The 19,717-nt window shown below is 35.1% G+C and overlaps 1 long non-coding RNA gene across 1 annotated transcript; it reads left to right on the forward strand.

Moving 5' to 3' along the window:
- The first annotated feature begins 16,080 nt into the window (after nt 1-16,080).
- Nucleotides 16,081-19,126, forward strand: LOC120278828. Its single transcript, XR_005541779.1, has 2 exons — nt 16,081-16,313; nt 18,934-19,126. It is a non-coding gene; the product is annotated as an uncharacterized LOC120278828 (long non-coding RNA).
- The last annotated feature ends 591 nt before the right edge of the window (nt 19,127-19,717 follow it).

Consider the following 19,717-nt stretch of genomic DNA (forward strand, 5'->3'; position numbering starts at 1 on the left):
GGGTTGCTCGATCGCGCTTAACGTCTCGGTTTTACTGAGCTGACCGGACAGGGAAGAAAGTCCGTTCAGCGAAGATCCCAAGGATGCTGTGCTACGGTGAAAGTACTTACCGAAAGCAAGCGACGGTAGAAACCAGCTTGTCATTGCTCGATGGAAAAGAGGTAATAAATCATGGACAATGTTTAACATAAGTCTTTAATGTTTAAACATTTTATTTCGCTTTAACTTTAGTATTTACCGTTTAAGCTGTTATTCATACTGGTTTAAATATTTTGTTCTCCGTTTAATTATATTCTATAACGTTTTAATATATAAACACTCTGTTTAAATATAGTTTTTATAGTTTAAAAATGAATGATTTCACGAAATTGTTTGGTTTTACATATGTTAGTTTCTCGAGATGGTTCGGCGAATGCTTTGAAGAAGAAATATTTGTTGGGGGCCAACCGAGCTGGACGGATGCTATTACTCACGAACCACTTGCTCGAAGGCGGGATGAGAGGCGGCCCTCTATCGTGCGCTGCCGGACGCCTGTTCTCCTACTTCCAGCCCACCACGCGCACGCATTCCTCGACGCCGGAGAAGCCCTCCCCTACCCCGGCAGATTGCAACAACCCCCCCTACCACGACAACGACGGTCCCCGATTGTGGCGACTCCCGACCATGGCAGCCCCTCCGACCAGTGCAGCCCACCGGCGACATTAGGCGAAGATGTCACCGCAACTCTTATGCAGGCATGCCAGATATTGATGACCGAGTTTCCTCGGCTTGTCGCTCGTGTTGAGGCACTGGAAGGATGTTCACAAATCGCCATGCGCCCATCCCTCCAAAGAACTAAAGCACCCGGGACGAACGAGGCGTCGGAATTTGACGACGATGACATCATCGGGAAGGTCATTCCAAGGCGGACACATTCGAAGAGACTTGCGAAAAAGAGGAGAACAATACTGCCTCTATCTCCACCGCCGGCTGACGATGAAACAATAGCAACACCATCGGTCGATCTCATTCTATCGAGACTATCGCCCGTTGATGACATGGCCATGACGGTGGAGGACATCGTCGATGATGTGGCCGTTGCCGTGGTTGAGAAGGTCGTCAATTCTTTTCTTAATGAATCGATGGACCCGGTCGAACCGGTTGCCGAGATTGCGGCATCAAAGATGGACACAATCCTTGCAGATCAAGAACAAGCTAAGGGTGTGTCTCCCGGATGATCTTGTCGTCGTGACCACGGTTGAGAAGATGCGTTGAATCGTTGTCGTCGTGGCCGTGGCGGTGGCCGAGCGATGACCGCATCCAGCGAGACACAATCCCACCACGACAAAAAACCATGTAAGGATGTATATGCGGTTGATCGTTTGTCGCCGTCGTCCCCGCGTCGAAGCGCAGACACAATCCCACGACAAGAACAACCATGTAAGGATGTGTCTGCGGTTGATCTCTGTCGCCATCGTCCCGCGTCGAAGGAAGATGATCGTCGAAGACCCCGACCGAAAGCAACGAGAGAGATGATCAAGGCCAATCAACAATGGGACCCGAGCGGCTCGGAAAAGCTTTTTGTTCGAAGAAGAAGAAATGGGTTGGCACTGTTGCGTCTTAACGAGATATGAGCGAGGGAGTTGATGAGGATCTTCCTCAACTGCTCTATGGACGGAGTAAGTTTAAAAGTTTTTATGATATTATTTAAAGGTTTTGTTATAGTGTTTAACGATTTTCTAATAGTGTTTAATGCCTTTTATGTTATCATTTAATTTGTCTACTTAACGTTTAATTATATATAATATCATGTAACAATTGATAATATCATTTAAATATTTCTGATATGGTCTTATTATATTTGTTATCATTTAACCTTAGTATCTGTCGTGTGGAAGAATGATTGTCGACCTCACGCGACAAATTATACAGCTGCTTGAGGGGAAGGAGATGGTCAGCTGATGATGTGATGGGACGCTTTCAGTATGCATAATACAAAAGTCGGCGAGCAAAAGAGCCATATCCTACAGAAGCGTCTCCATCACCGAGACCTCTTCTGTTGTTTATGTCAAAGCGGGGATGACGCACATGAAACAATTATGGCTATGGTCGGGGATCTTTGTCGCATAAGCTGCATGAAGTTCAAATTGTCATCCTCCCGATAATCATGAATGGCCACTTCCATGTCGTCGTCCTTGACAATGATAAACAAGAATACAGGCATTATTCTTCATGTCCGGGGTATGATAAGGACGCGTTGGATATGTTAAGTTCTTTAATTATGTCTGATTAATATCTGTTTGGTATTTAATCGGTATTCTAATCTCGACTTGCATATCTCGACAGTGGAATCTATTCGACACTTATGTCGATATGGAGTTCCCGAGTCGGTGACGACGAAAGTACCCAGCTCGTCCGCGATAAGGAAACCCCCACGCCAAAAAATAAGGAAGCGTCGATTGCGCGTCTCGTCATGCGGTTTATCGAGCAATTACTTTGGGGTGAGAAGTTACGACTATCGTGAGCAGACGTTCCTTACCTCGAGTTAAGGTATGTTACCCGCATACTTAAGGAGGGGAGGGCAGCTGGTGTCTATGACAAAGGGGTGTCGTCACAAGCGGGTTAAATTTTGTTTTTGAAGAACGTGTCCTGTATATCTCAATGTCAATTTTGTTTTCGAATGTAAACCTGGACAAATTCAATTCATTGTTTTTGTTTTCGAAGAACATGACTTGTATATCTAAATGTAATTTTTGTTTGTTTCGAATTGTAAAGCAGGTTAAATTCCATTCAGTTTCATTTCATTGTTTAATTTACGTTCTAATTGTGTACATTTCACTTTCATTGTTTAAATATACCATATATCGTTTAAACATCAGTTGAAATATTTCAAATTACAGTGTATCCGTTTAAAATAACAATGTCTCTGTTTAAATACATTCAATTCGTTGTAAAGAGTAAGATTTTAATTATGGAAAGTTGCCCATCAATACACCATGTTTCCCTGTCATCGTCGGCTTATTTACGGACTGCGCAAGCTTGCGACTCGATCCTCTTTCGTCTAGGCCGCCCAGGCTACCTTCTCCATCAGCGGTCGATGAAAGCGAAAGCTCACGATTTCGTCTAAAAGGCCTCGTCATCGTCGGGTATGGGAATATAGCTTCCTGTACGCCGATTTGTAATTGTCGACGGTGATGTACCCGCTAATAAATCGATGTCGTTGGTGTCATGCTGCATTATTGCTGCGCATAGCGTGTTTTGCAAGGGATACCATAAACTTGCCACCTTCGACATGAACAAGTTACGATGGCGAGATCTCAGATTCTTTGCTGTTGGTTGATCACTCAGTAACGATCATCGACACGATGACCAACACGAAGATTTCGGCTATCCTCAACAATGATCTCGACCTTGGAATGTATGTCCGGGCGTAAGTAGGGTCTCGATTTGTTACGCTTGCTCACGCCCGGTTACATAACATCGCGATCAACTTGAACACGGCAAATAAGGTTAAACAAAAGGCAGTGATGGTTAAATAATTCGTAAACATGTTTGAACATTATTGTAAATATTGAAAGCGAAAGGATTAATATTTAAAAGTCGGATAAGTGTAATTAAACAAAGATTGAGAATGTTTAAAGGGTAACACTAAATGTTAAGTGTAAACCAACATTCACAGACCTTATGGAGTCGACCATTTTGGTCACCGGTAAATGACGAGCTTCCTTGATCCAAGCATTGAACGTCAAGCTTTTTATGTTTAAATGGATACATATAGTGTTTAACATAACGATTACCGGTTTAAATAAAGTCTATATCATGTAAATAATACGTAAAACCCTTTAAATAAAGTTATTTAACTGCTTTTAAAAATATATGTTATTGTTTAAATTGAATGCTTTTCACCGACATCGCGTTGAAGATGGGTACCTCTGAGTCATTCGTTTAAACATCTTTACGTATTTTCTTAAACACCGTTGTCATTGTTTAACTTTTTCTATTGTTTACAATGATGTTCTTTTGTTTCCCACATTGTTTTTACTAGGTCTTTGTTTAAATTTCAGAAGTTCACATTCAAATAAGCTTGTTTCGTTTTATTTATAAAAGATTTACAACATATACAACATTTACAACGTCCTCTCGGACTTTGATCACTCACGACTCGACCCTCGTATAACGAAACAAGTGTATGTACATTCGAATGCTCACAGTGGTTGCATAACATGCGCATCAACTTGAACCTGCACAACGTACAACATTAAAAAAAGGTTAAACAAACACATTCATGAAAAGCGACTATTAATCAATGTGTCGTAATCGGGACTTAAGCGAAGATCCCGATAGTTAAACACGAGCGTAATAGTTATACAGCGGCGTAATTTTTCTTAAGCGGTAGCAGAAAGTCTCGAGTGATAAATATCAGACCCGTCTTAAAGGATGTTTCCGATCTCCCTCCTCTAGAAATCCTCCGCAATCACGAAATACGTAGAAAAACTTTCTTTTTCTTACCCAAAGTCGAAATGCTCGCTTAATTGCTTGCCGTCGTCCACGTCGAAGAATCCTTTGTATTCGAGGCGATTATGAGAGCATTTCGACATGGCGAAAAAAGATAGTTTAACTTGTTGCGTGATTGCGGCTAACAATTCTCAAGATAAGGAAGAAGGTTCACGAAACATCCTTTTCGAGATAGAGTGGTTGTCCATGGGAAGAGGAGGATGAGGGACGACGAGGAGTGGTTGTCCGTGGGGAGGGTTCTTCACCGTTATTTATGGTGTGAAGTTCACAAGCGGTGACTCTTCATATCAGGAAAAAGTTAAAGCGCGACGATGGCGACATTGGTCGATGACAACGAGCGGGTGTTCGGATATTTATGTTACTGATGCATAAGAATTAATGCCGTCATTAATTCTTATCGCGGATACTCATACCTGCCACCGCCGTGCCACCGCCAGACAATTCGGATCAAGCGAAAAAAGATCTCCGTTTTACGCGAGACTTTGAGAATTTTAGCGTTAATATGAACGAGTTATACATGTAAAGATAATGTTAAGCGGAGATGGCAAGTATTAAGCGGATATGACAATTATTAAACATATTAGTAAATTTATTTAAAGCGGATAATAGCAAATAGTTAAACATTATTTAAAAATATACAAATAGATAACCATAAGCGAGAAGAACTTTACAGACGAAATGAACTCAAAGTCGTAATTCATTTGTTCTTCGTAGTAATCTAACTTTACAACCATAAAGCGAGAAGACGACAATGACACATGCTCGCCTCGACAGATAAAAATCGACTACGACTCGTTTTGAAGATGAAGTGAACTTGACCAATCCGATGGAAATCAATTTCATTTTTTGTTTGAGAAACCGATTTATATATTTCGGGTATGATAATGAGGAGAACAACAAGATGTAATGCAACTCCCTAGGCATTGTCTATCGAAACCAAGCGGAAAAACCCTTCGAGGTTGAACATGATGTGATTTGGCGCTTTTCTTTCCCACCATTTTCAAGGCCAAAAAATGGGATTTCACAACATGGGACCCATTCAAGTGAGCGGTGAGGGGTAAAGGGAAGTTAAACACTAATGGAAGAGTCGTCCAGGGTGTGTAAAAGTAGGAGGGGGTTTTTGGGAAGTTTTGAAAATTACGAGGGGTGAACAGTAATTTCCCTTGATTTAATGATAAAATCATGAGTATTTTAATTGAAAATTAATATGCATTGTAAAAAAGTTTTTTTTACACAAAAATTTTAATTTTAATTTTTACAATTATATTAACTTAAATTAAAACATTACTAAATGAAATAAATATAAAAAAGGAGTCATTTGGCCCGGTATTAATTTGACCTTTTTGAAATATCACAATTCCAAATATAAGTAAAAGTACCACAAAATCAAAGTCACAAATATCATATATCTAGGCCCTAATTACTTTCTAAATACCTAATATATCATTAAGTTTTAATATAAATGCAATGTCACTCCCCCATTTTTTAAAATTATTATTTTAACCATATTATTTATTTATTTGTTAAATTCCTATGTGTTAATGAGCACGACTAGCCAATAGGGCTTGCATGGGGTTGAGACTAGCTTGCCCGGCCTTGGTGAACTACCACGAGGCTAGCCCTTGCAAGAGCCAGGGGTGGAGGGAGAGGTATATATATATATATACATATAGGTTTTTTTTTCTCCCCTCTTTTGGTTTTGTATTTTAAATTTTTAAACATATCTTTATCTTTTTTAGGGATTTTTATTTTTATTTAAAAAAAATCAATTTTTTTATAAATTAGGTATCTCTCTTTTTATATTTTTATCTCTCTTGGTTTTTATTTTTTTCTTCTCTCTTTTGGTTTTATTGTTAATTTTTAAAATATCTCTATTTCTCTTTAGGATTTTTTATTTTTATTTTAAAAATTCGTTTTTTTAACAAATTAATACTGATAATCTAAATCATAATATTTTTTAAAATATTAATAAAAATTATTATTTGATCTATTGATATTTGAGTATATTTAAAAAAAAAAAGCTATGTTTTAGTTTTTGATTTTTACAAATTAAGTTATGTAACATATAAAATTATATTTTTAGTAGAATTTTTGTTAAAATTTATTATTTGACATCTGGTTTTTGTAAACTAAACTATAAATTAACATATGAACAAAATTAAAAAAAAGTAAAAATTTTATTAGTTGAATGTTTTTGCAATTCACCCCCTTGCCCTCTAATTTCTGGCTCCACCTATGTGTGGAGCCATGTGGTAGGTTACTTGTTAAAGAATGACGAGAGAGAGAAAAAAAGTAAAAAAATGTAATTTTATAAAAATAATTTAATATTTTAAAAGAATTTAATTCTCCAGGATGTATAAACTATTTTATTTTTTAATAGCATTAGTAAGTCATATACTCCCTCCGTTCTTTTTATCTGTTATAATTAATCGAGTCTCACATACCAAGAAATTTAGTATTTCATAAATTTTTATAAAAAATTAGTTATCTTTCAAAATTACCCATAATTTATATCTTGACATTTTTATTTCATATTTAATTACAAGAAGAGAATTGAATAGAGTGTTAAGGGTAATTTTAGGATAAAAATAATAAATACTTGTTGATACTAGAAAATGATAGATAAAAAATAACATGGATTTATAACAGATAAATAGGAATGGAGGGAGTATAAATTTTTTAGCGACTCAACAGTCTTTTTCTCCTCCACTTTAATATATCTCCTCCCCTTTAAAAAGTACATGTTCTATAAAATATTTAAGCTATTTATTAATCAATCAGTGCATTTAAAAGTTGTATATTTTTTTGTCTGTAAATTATAAATATTAAAAAAATTACAAAAGACCTAATTTCATTTAAGAAGAAAGTTTAAATATAACTTCTCAAATTTTTTTAAAAACATAATAAAATTTTTTGGATTCTTAATTACAATATATATATTCAAACATGCTTGTTAGTTCTGCTAAAGGTTGTGGGATAGTAGTTTTTGGATAATCGAGGACACATATACCACAACATTCAAAAAAGGTTGTGGGATAGTAGTTTTTGGATAATTGAGGACACATATATACCACAACATTCAAAAAAAGGGGATACAAGAGTTTGGTAACGCAATTTAATGCAACATGGCTACATTGGCAAGACCAAGCGGGGAGAATTAAATTTACTAGAAGAAATAAAAATTGTAACCCTTAAATTAAAAATAAAACCCAACTAAATTTACAATTACAAATTTTGCTATTGTCCGTATTTATACTAAAATAATATAATTATTAGGTAAGAAAATTTTAAATAGTTATTAATTAGTTACGGGGGTTGAAACATAAATATAGTAAATGTTAGGGATCAATATAAAAATGGGGGTAATATAGAGTTAAAGTAAATCCTAAGGATCAATGTAAATAAACAAATATCTATATATATATAGATATGTTAATTAACCCTAAGGTAATGACATATTACCACATCACAAGATTACAATGGTAATATGAGTGAGAATGTTATATGGTTGGGAATATTGCGGTAATTTGATATAACCATGTTTGGTTGGGAACTCTTATTACCGGGAATAGTTCATTGCCGTATTTGGTTGTTATGGTAATCAATTTGCTAAAATATAAAAAGTTGTAAAATTATCACGGTAATCCAAGATAGACACCAAATTTAGTGGTAATAGGATTACCAATTTTCATAGTAATATTTATAAGTTGGTAATATGATATTATCATCCAGATTACCATCGGTGTAATACCAAACGTGGTAATATTTTCAGATTACCATGTAACACGTGGTAATCTTTTTACATTACTGTGAACCAAACGGCCCCTAAATTGAATCTCTTATTTTCCTCACAAGACAACCAAATTTTTCTCTGTTAGATCTTCTAAACTTTCTTTTCCCTTGCCTTGATCCTTTGAGATTCCCAAATTCTTTTTAATCTAAAAGGGTTAGATCAGATTCTAAAGGGCTAGTGGCGATCAATACCCATTAATAAGTGAGTAAGATAGTGGTAAAGGGAAGGGTGAGCATACTTATGTTTACCGTTGAGTAAGAGGTAAGTACTTATATTTGAATGTAATTGTATGCTTGATGGTTTGAATGATTGCTTTGTAAGTATTTCATTTATGTTTATATAGGATTGTATATTTGATTATGTTAATTTATATATATTTTATTTAGTGTTTGAGAAAAGTGTTTCTGCCGATGTCCGTAGAGATCCACAGATAAGAACAGGGCTGGTTTGGTTTTTAGTTTTTATAACTGTAGGTGTTAGTAGGAATAGGGTTTAATGGTTATGATTTGTATGGTTACTGTGTAAATAATTGATTGAACGGTTAAGATTCAAATATTGTGCATCCCACTTTTTACTATACATTATTCATAAGCACAGTAATCCGAACACTGTTCATTCCACTTGCAACTATGCAATACAGTATTATTGTTAACTGAAAAATAACAAACCGTTGGATCTCAATCCAACGGTCTAAATCAATGTCCATAGATTAATAATCTATGGACGTTCACAGAGGATCGATGCCCTCTGTGTGTGTGTGTGTGTATTAAGTATTGTTTCAAATTGATGGCATATTGGAATTTATGTTGTTATGAGATAAGAATAAATTATTCTCTTTGAGATATAGATGTGTTGAAAGGAAATGATAAAAATATATTGTAGAGTGAGATTGGTTTGATGCTATGATGTGAGATATGCAATAATTGGAAAGTAGTAGATGACTAGTACTTGCTAATAAGGACTCAAGTGTACGTGTCGATCGTGTAATAAAGTGCTAAAATGCGGGATGTCGGTCCACATGGAAGAATAAGATTACTAGTACTAACCTTAGATCCAAAAATAAGCCTAAACCAGATAATGATGTGTGTGAACAAAATGAATAGAATAAAGGAGAATAGAAATCAGGGGGAGAAAAGATGTCTGGGCATAGCATCCCTCTAGGTTTGATAAAGTGAAGGACAAAGGTTATCTAGGTATGCAATCCTTTTTGAACCGAGAGGTTTTCTAAAATATACTAAACCCCTCTTTCAAGGGTGAAGAGTAACTAAATCGGTACAGAGCTGATATAGTCATCCACATAATCGCATTAACACTCTATGAAACCTCAACGTGAGTTAATAAGAATTTCTTAAGTAGATAATCTCCCTTGGGAAGAGAGATTACCCCTAATTTGAATACTAGAATAGAAATGCGATTTCTCTTAAAATATATTCCACATGATTGCAAAGAGTACGGAGATACTCATTAACCTACTTGGGATAATTGAGGAAGACAAAGTCTCCAAAGTACCATATTTCTAGGCTTACCTACAATTCCCTCTAATTGTGGTATGTTTATGCTAGGTGGGAATTTTTTTCTCGTCACAAAGCACATCAAAATATGATAACTAGGGCTTTCGCCACAATAGCAATCAAGTATTCAAACACACAATTCAATTCAAATAGAATAGATTGCAATAAGGAAAACAATTAAATCACATAAATCCAACAACCAATATCAAAGTATAAACCCAGAGTTTAACTATGCCCAAATATCTAACAAATTAGCCTCCATTAATGGAGGGCAATCATTCGAGATACAAGACACAATGAGAATTAATGAAAGCATGGAAATCTCCTTCTCAATCTCGCCGGAGATAGATCATCGGAAATTAACTCTAAGGAATCATCCCACGAGCACCACCAAGGTAAGCTTGACAGCTACTATCTACTTTTCCCTTGAATGTGGATCCAAATCTCCTCCTAGTATCACCAATGATGCGATGGAGATCCGCCTCCTTTCTCCCCTAACCTTACATCTAAAAGAGCATTGAAGAAAAGATAAAGATGCCTTAAAAATCCTCATTAGGTTTATTTATACTCAGCTACTTACGGCCTGCTTACTAGCTTAAGGACGCGGCCGTAAGGAGCTGGAGAAGATGAGTCATGAGCTTTACGGGAACACTTACGATCGTAAGTGCCAGTCCGTAAGGTTTTTTGTTTGTGTTACAGTCTACATTACAGCAATAAGTGCTGGACTGTAAGATTCACTGTGCCGCCCTTACGACCGTCCTTACAGGAGTAAGCTTTGGTTGTAACCTCCGAGGTCCTCTGGTTTGGCTCTGAACTCCCCCTTACAGATATAAGCATACCCGCAAGGTCCTCTGGAATATGTTTATGGTGGTATAGGTCAGCCCGTAAGTTGCTCGTAAGCCATTCTATTTGCCTTGTCCTTGATTAATTGATGCCGAGATAGCTTCAAATTCTTCGTTTAGGGTAAGGAATGCTTCTTTTGGTTCTCTCTTGTCTTTAAGTGCTGCTTGAAGCTTGAGAATACAAGACACACTAAGTTTAACACCGAATTCTACAATATGATCCTAATACAAACCAAATGAGTGCACAAAATGATATAAAATAGTAGAAATATTGTACACTCATCACTTGCCTTGTTTGGGTATGCCTTTTAGCATAGAGATTGATGCTGTGTATTATGAGCTTTGCTTGCACTTGTCTATATAGGTGACGATAAGGTGTTGACACTTGTCTATATAGGCGATGATAGAGTGTTAAGGTACGATATCCATATAAGAGATGATAATAGTACCTACAGGTGATGATAGCGCATGCCCAGGGATAGAGATATGACAATTAGACCATTGGACATACTTAACTAGGTCACATAGGACCCAAATAAATAAAACGAAATAAGAGATGACAATAGACAATAAGGAAAATAATTTGAGATTTTTGGATTGGCATGATTTATTATGCATATTATTTTACTGTTCATATTATTTGATTATTCATATTTTTCATATTGTGAGAATTAAATTGATTTGATCATTTGTATGTTATTAATTGTATTTCACTGTATGACTATCTACATGATAGTATAGGTATAGTACTTATTAAGCTATCAACTCACCCCTTACCAACCATTTTTTAGGAGTAGACAATTGAGGTTTCTTTTAGCTAACTACAAAAGAAGGGGATGCTACAAAAACACAAGTATAAACAATTTCATAAAACACCTTCACCACTGGATAAACTATGATCGAAGATCTTATTCCTGAAGTCTTGTCTTGACCAACCTCCAGTCGATCTCGACCTCCCATTGACATAAGCTATGACACTCCACCAAAATCCTTCCATGATCCCTCGAGACGATAAGCTCTCCCTCAGAAAATTGACTGATACTTCCACGCCTACTTTTTAAGCTTCTCTTTTACATCATCAATCCTTGAGTTAGGACTTATATAGTCCTTCACATGCACTATATCTTGAAATCTTACTCTTTTGTCATCATCAAAATATGACACATTCCAAATCTAGCTTTGTAACTCATGTTGCAACTTGGTCTACCTACAAACACTGATTGAGTTACAACTCTAAGTTTCAACATAACCTTAGGACATTTCTAACCCTCTCGAGTGAGTCCGGGTTGAACACGACTTAATCCTTTGATCTAAGACAAACTAGCAACCAATTGAACTCCGACGACAAATTAGTGGGAATCCCTCAAGGGTCTTCACTCACACGCGCAGACTTAGTACTCCCAATAATACCATAGTAGGTCTCATACAATCTCCTATAATCTCCATCAATGCTCTAAATTTGATCTTTAAGAAATTTGTAACCTCAACCTATATTCAATCATGTGAATTTTTGTCTTTAAGGAATTTTTAACAAATCTTCAATTGTGCTAAACATTGTCCTTAAAATATCCACCTTAATTATTACTTGGCTAATTTAGCTCCATTTCCTAATATTCAATTAAGTGCTAACCAATAATAGATTCAATCAAATCTTCATTGCTTTTAAATGGGCTCATCACGTTCCAAAGAAAGCATCCAGCTTGATTTACAACTGCATAATGCCTCCTTTGCCTCGAATATTTTTGATTTGAAATTAGTTAAACCGCCATAAATGGTCTTCAAATTTTTCCACTTCATAAGAGACCTCAATATTGGAAATTATGCATCTTATCGAGGCTAACTCACTACAACTGTTTATATATCATGTGACAAAATAATGCTAACATACTATTGCAATAACACCAATACTAACAATACTCATGCTCATATATTTAATTTAAGTGTTTCTTTTTAAGAAATTTCATATAATATAATAAAAAAAAATAATTCTTTATATATATATATGTGTGTGTGATAATGAAAGGAATACTTTTTTCAAAAGTATATAAGAGATAAATATTTTCTAAGGATAAACGACAAAATTTTAAAAAAAATATATATATATTCAACAGACAACAAAAGGTATATAAGTAAATATCAATTAATTATTATTATTATCATTATTTTGATAAAAATGGATAAACCACAACTTTATCGAAAAAGAGAAGATGAGTACAAAGACATTAGAGAAAAATGATAATAAAGTACCTAATAGAAGAGGGGAGTAACCTCAAGTAATGATTAGATATCTCTACAAGGGCCAAAGGAAGAAGTAGAATCACAAGTAGGAAAGACAAAGTTTTTAGACAAGAACATCCATGAGGAATCCATGGCCACTATCAAAGCTTAGCTACATAACAAGATAGTGAGAATTCTCCTCAATGTTTGAAGATATGCTTAGAGAGTCGAGGTTCCATTTAATGATGGAAATCGCTTCTCCTAGCTTGGTTCCCTTCAATTCCTGGGTTGCTGATAGCTAAAAAAAAATAATAAACACATGATCAATTTTGATAATAATCGAGATTGGTAGAAGGAAGTATTGATTGAAAATGCGATTGTTCCTTTCCAACTCAAATGTTCCACTGAATGACCCATATAAGAAACTTCTATGTTTCATGATACTGGGACTCCAGATTGGGAACCCAAAAAAAGGCAAAACCTTTGAAATGGAAGTTGGGACTTGTGATAAACCCAAGAATGTGGACAAAATAATTCCAAATGTGTTGCGTGAATGTAAATTGCAAGAATAGGTGGTCAATGGTTTCCACAACCCCTTTACAAAATATGTATATGGCCGTTAACAGACCTATTACAACCCTTCTTTACCTGGCGAGAAAGAATTTTATTATCCCATTCTACCCAGTTGAAAGAGATTGATTTTCCTAAGATTGATTTCTTTTTTGAAGTAATTTTGGAAAAAAACGCTAAGTCCCCCTTTATTAAGGAACCTGAAGAAGGATTTGACTAAGAAAATTTTGTTACTTTTTAAAACGAATCCTCGAATCCCTAGTTTTACTTAAGAGGGGAGGGATAAATGCTTCCAAATTATGTATCTTGGTAGGATGGCTTGATAAAATAGAGAGGATTTAAGATAGAAGTTTTACATTGAGATACATGGATCCAGAGTGTCTTGAAATAAGATGGCCATCTGGGTGAGCCATTCATCCTTGGGGGCCTACCTTCCAGCCATCTATCAAACCAAAAGGATATGGACACTCCATCCCTTATGATCGACAATAGGCACATATGAAAGATGAGGTAGACTAGGAATGATGTAGGGCCAATGAAAGAAATTTCTTGGGTGAATCATGTTAAAGGTACCATCGAGGGTGATTGTTAAAGGTAATTGAATTGCATCACTCTAAACCAACATCATATTTGACTAGAATAGATCTTCTATACCATTTTCTCATAAGAGTAAGATTGAAATCTTAGAGATTGAGGATGCCCCAACCCCCTTGTATGTGGAACTTGTAGATGCGTTTCTAAGCAACAATTCGTAACCTTTCAAACTATGATATGGTTCTCTCCATAAGAAGTCATTGTAAATTTTATCCATTCACTTACAATCCAACTGGGCAGTTTGAAGATAGACATCTCGTAAGCTGTGATAATGAACACCGAGTTGAAGATGGTGATTTGACTACTAAGCAACAGATAATTAGTATTCCAAGACGAGAGCTTAGCTTGGATAAATAGGATTAGCTTCATGCAATCTTATCATCTAGGGTTTTTCTCAAGATTATAACAAGATAAATGATGGGAAGCTGATCTTTAGAGCAGTTGGGAGTGGATACTGGACTAATACTTGGAATATGGCCAAACTTTGAAGAAAAGAGACAACTTTTCCTTAAGTTGATAGCTACCCCCTAGAAAGTCCTTTAAAGAGATAGATGATGAGTTTAATAACTTTGAGGTCTTTGATAACTTGAGTTATGAGAATGATGAGATCATCCTCTTCGATAAATCTTGGAGATGGCACATTTTAGTATTTTACCTAATGAACCAAGGGGAACCCCTTATGGAACATCATAATTAAGTGCACTAGTGAACATGACACTAAGAAAATCAGTAGTGATAGTGAAAAACAAAGGAAGGTGGGGTGCGTGGGGGAGGTCTTCCTACCTTAGTCCTCTCTGATAGTGGATATAGCCATAAGGGCACCATTAATTATCACCCAAGCTACTAACGACCAAGTGGTCTATTGGTAGCCGAGTTCCCATTAGAACCTCTTCACAAGTGACAATTCAAAGGTATAATCACCAAAATAGTCTCATCTTTTTCTCTTTCCTTTCGGGTCCCTCACTGTGGGAAATGCTTCCCGACTAGTCCTTCATTTTTGAACATGCTCACTTTCGTTAGTGCTCCCAGTCAGCTCCTCTCACTTTTAGAAATGCGCCCACCCCAGAGGACCCTAAGTGGGCATATTTCTCAAAAGCAGAGGGACCCGGTCGGGAGCATTTTTAACTAAGGGCACATTTTCAAAAGTAGAAGGACTAGTCGGGAGCATTTCTGAGTATAGGGACCAAAAGGGAAGAGAGAGAAAAGTAGAGGGACCAACTAGGGTATTATACCTAATTCAAATCATGGGTAAAACCATATTTCTGGGAGTGTGAGTAGTGGTTGTGTGTGGGTGCTCCCAGCGACCATGTATGCACAGACCCCACCCCCACTTGCTCCACCAAGGCTTATGCACGCCCTTGCTTTTCTTAGCGGCCTAACCGCTCACTTTGGCCAAAAACATCACCCAAACTTTAGAGGATGTGAGAATTTACTTAATTCAGTTAAGTCAACAAGATCTAAATCCCCTCGCTATTAAAACAATTATCAAGAAATTCCAATTGAGTATGTCAAATATTTTTCCAAAGTTTATCTTCAAGATGTATCTAGGTAGCTTCTTCTTTAAAGATTGAAAATCAACTCCTCAGCCACAATAATGTCGTCTGCGATGCTCTAGTCCTTGATAATTTTAAAGAACTATATGGGGTCGTTTGGTTCGTAGTGAATGATATTACCGTGGTAATGATATCGGGAATGTTATATGTGCAGAAATGTTATGATAATTTATGATAACCATGTTTGGTTGAAAACTCATATTATATACTAATCAAATTGATAATGTTCTAAATTTTCCAAAATACCTTTGAATCTACCATTTTGTGATAATTTAAATTTAAAATAAAATAAAATTTTGAATTAAAAAATAAATAAATTTTTAAATTTGAACATATTCTTAAAATAATGTTATTTAAATTTAATTTTTTTTATCCAACAAATAAAGTAAAGTATGAAATACAGAAATGCATGTTTTCACTTTACCAAAAAACAAATTCTACGAGTTATATATGCAAATTTTCCCCCATACAATATTGAGATTTTTCAAGGGTACATTTGCAAAAATCCCGATCATTGCTTCTACTTCTCTTCGGAGGCGCTCCCTTCCATTACTCGATGCCGCCGCCCATGAAGTTCGCCGCTTTGGATTCCTCTCCGTCGCCGGCGATATCTTCACGGGTGAGCTCCGAATCCCTCCCAGCCAATTCCCTCAACGCCTAAATCAAACTCTTGGTCGGATCAATCGGAATCCAATTCGTGGAAATAAGGAAATTCTCAAATCTAGAAAATGTAATCAAGGTATAATTCCGATTTGCATTCGTATGATCAAACTGAAATGATTTAGAGATGGAAAATCTTATATATATATATATGTAATATTCATTCGATTGAGTAATTTTAGGGTTTGCATTGATGTGGAAATTTTGGAAACCCTAGAAATTTGTTCTCTTGATGTTAAAAGATTCACTTGGCTTGATTATATCCTGCCAAAATATTTGGTTTTGCTAATGCTTTATAACTAAATTTTTTAATTTTGTCACGATTGTTGTTTATCTCTGGGCAGTTACTATTAACCTCATTTGTCTTTGGTGCATTATTCATGAAAATTTTAATTTCTCTGCTTTTCAAGTGTTTTCTTGATTTAGATTATCAATTAAAAAAAAAAAAAATTTCGTTTGATTCAGAAGTCTGCAAAATTAGATGAGCACAATTTATGCAAACAATCTAAAATTGGTGCTGGGTTTTGGTCAGTGGAAGTTAGGTTAACAACGTGTTCCTTGTTCAAAATGCAAAAGGCCAAGTGGCAGAAAAGGTTATTAAAGTGTTTCATGCAACTGGGAATTTAGATGATGATAGTCTTTGGTTTGGTTTCTGTAGACCAGTTGGTGAAAGGGAATGCTATTTTATATTTTCCTGTAATAGTTCATTCATTTGGAAATTTCAATCTGAAGGAAGACAATGATTTTGTTTATTTTGGTTGGTAATCAACGTCCAAAAGATGTTGAACTTTGGTATGCAATCTTTGTCTAATGAGCATATTACCTTGATTGGTAATGTTCTACAGAATAGTTAAAAAGGCTATTTGCTTGCTTTTGTTGTGTGTGTGTGTGTGTGTGTGTGGGGTGGGGTGGCAAAAAACAATTTACCATTAGAAAGAAAGAAATATTTATCGGTCAACATGTTTAGTTAAAGTGGGAACATTAATATGCTGTTGCTGTCATTTTCAACATCAGATTCCTACCTGCTACCAAGTGGTTCTTGTTGGTCTGTAAAGTGTTTATTTGACTTGGAAAGGTTGTAAGTATTAGACAGATACAAATCATAACTTAAAATCTACATCTTGTGTGGCCATAAATTAGTTGACTTCTGGTCAATGCAAGTTTGTGCAAGAAACAAGTATGAGGCAAATCCTGAGTGTGAATTGGTAGAAAGTGAGGAGGCATGTTTGTATCTGTTTCTAAGTGGAGTTCATGCTGTTAGTTTGCTTATTAGACATTCATTCATCCTTTGTAAGCATTAGTTGGAGCATTAGGACAGTATGACTCTTTTTTGAATCTTTGGTTAGGGCAAAGGTAAAGACTCTCAGAATGAACTAATATCCATTATTGACTTGCGTAGTTGGAATTTTTTGAGTCAACTTTGTCATAAGAATGCATGTTTGGGAGGGAAAGCAATGGAAATTTCTGGTGTTGGGTTTTTTTTTTCAGTCTTTGCAACTTTGAGAAAGAGTCTTAAGGGCCAATTGAGATAATTAATTTCACTTTCGGCGACTACTTTGCAATTTTGATTTCACACTTTCACGTGATTTTGATATGTCAAATTGTCCAATTGATCACCAAACCTTAATGTGATGTAAATGTAAAGTTGCTGCAGTGTGTCCTGCTAAAGTTTTGTTATTTCATACAAATTAAGTTAGATAACAGAGTATATGTTGTTTTAGGTGGGAAGATATAAAACAAGTGAAAATGAACACACTCTATTTATTTTTGAACAATGTTTTGAAAGAATATATGCTTTATTTTACATTCATACAACTTGATTCTATTCTTGCCATTCTATTACCTTCACTTGAATCAAGATGATGTTGAAAGTGCATCTTTAACCTAAGAGTTGATAGTCAGGTGCTCTATATATATATATATATATATATTTTCTTTTTCTTTTTGATTTTGCCACTTTGAAAAACAGAAAGCAGTTATTGTCATGAATGAATCCAAATGTACCCATTCCTTTTCTTTATAGAGGGACAGACTTGTACTGCCATTCATAAGTGGTATAATACCCAAATTGGTCCCTCTACTCAGAAATGCTCCCAAGTAGTGCCTCTACTTTTGAAAATGCTTTCATTTAGTCCCTCTACTCTAAAAATAGATTAATTATTTGATTGTATTTTCAAGAGTAGAGGGGACTCAGACTCGAAGAGACATGATAAGGGACTAAATTGGATCATTTTCAAGAGTATAGGGATTAATGAGGCGCATTTTTTAGTAGAGGGACCAAAAGGGAAGAGAGAGAAAAGTAGAGGGACCAATTCAGGTATTATACCTTCATAAGTTGATGCCATTGCTATGCCTCATTGCAAACCACAAGCTATAGCTGATTCATTCTTATTCTAAAATGGCCACTTTAGCTGCCAAACTTTTCCTTTCAAGAATTGGTGATTATTCATTAAGCAGCTTTTAGTACAATACAATCACACCCGAAATTTGAATTTGTGGCACTTATTTGGATTACAATGTTATTAGAAATAATTGAGTAAATTATATGTTTTCCAACAAATTGAATTCTACCTTGTGCCTAAATTTCCTAGACAATTTACTTCTTCCTTGCTGCATGGTTTTTTTTTTCTTTTGGATCAACTTGTTTATTGTCCAATTTATGTTATGATTGAATGTCTGATGATGCACATTGAAAACAGGAGGGGGAAAAAGGAAATGTAAAGTGTGATTTTCCGATCTTTTTGAGGTTTAATTCATGACATGCACATTATGTTTGAACCAGTGAAATGATTTGAATTTGGAATATAGATTTAGTGAGGATCTTGTTCTTTGTTGTTATTGTTGTTATTATTATTATTGAAAAAAGGCAATGTAAAATGTGATTTCCGGATCTTTTTGAGGTTTAATTTATGCCAATTTAGTATCTTGTTCTTTGTTATTATTATTATTATTATTATTATCAAGATTCATATAAGGTAATGTAAGGTTATCTAATTTTGTTACTTAGGGTAAGATTACTACATTTTTAGAATTTGGTAACTTAGGAAATATTGATGGGCCGTTTGTAATAAGATTAATGTGGTAATATGATTGGGAATGCTATATGCCCAGGAATATTGTGATAATTTATAATAACCATATTTGGTTGGGAACTAATATTACATAGTAATCAACTTGGTAAAGTTTTATATTTCCGATAATATCGTTGTATCTACTATTTATACAAGCTTACATTTAAAATAAAATAAAATTTGGGATAAATATAATTAAATTATAACATCAAAAGTTAAGTTTTGCACATTTTTCCCAAAATATTTTTTATATTTAAAATTTTGAGCAAATGGATAGTTAGGATAAAATAATATTTTTACATGAAAAAATTAATTATAATAAAAAAAATTAAAATTTTGAATTGAAAATATTCTTCAAATAACAAATTAGTTATTCAAATTCATTTTGTCATATAACGGGGTAAGTATGAAA

This window comes from Dioscorea cayenensis, chromosome 16 (genome assembly GCF_009730915.1).
Source record: "Dioscorea cayenensis subsp. rotundata cultivar TDr96_F1 chromosome 16, TDr96_F1_v2_PseudoChromosome.rev07_lg8_w22 25.fasta, whole genome shotgun sequence".
In the NCBI taxonomy this organism is placed as follows: Eukaryota; Viridiplantae; Streptophyta; class Magnoliopsida; order Dioscoreales; family Dioscoreaceae; genus Dioscorea; species Dioscorea cayenensis.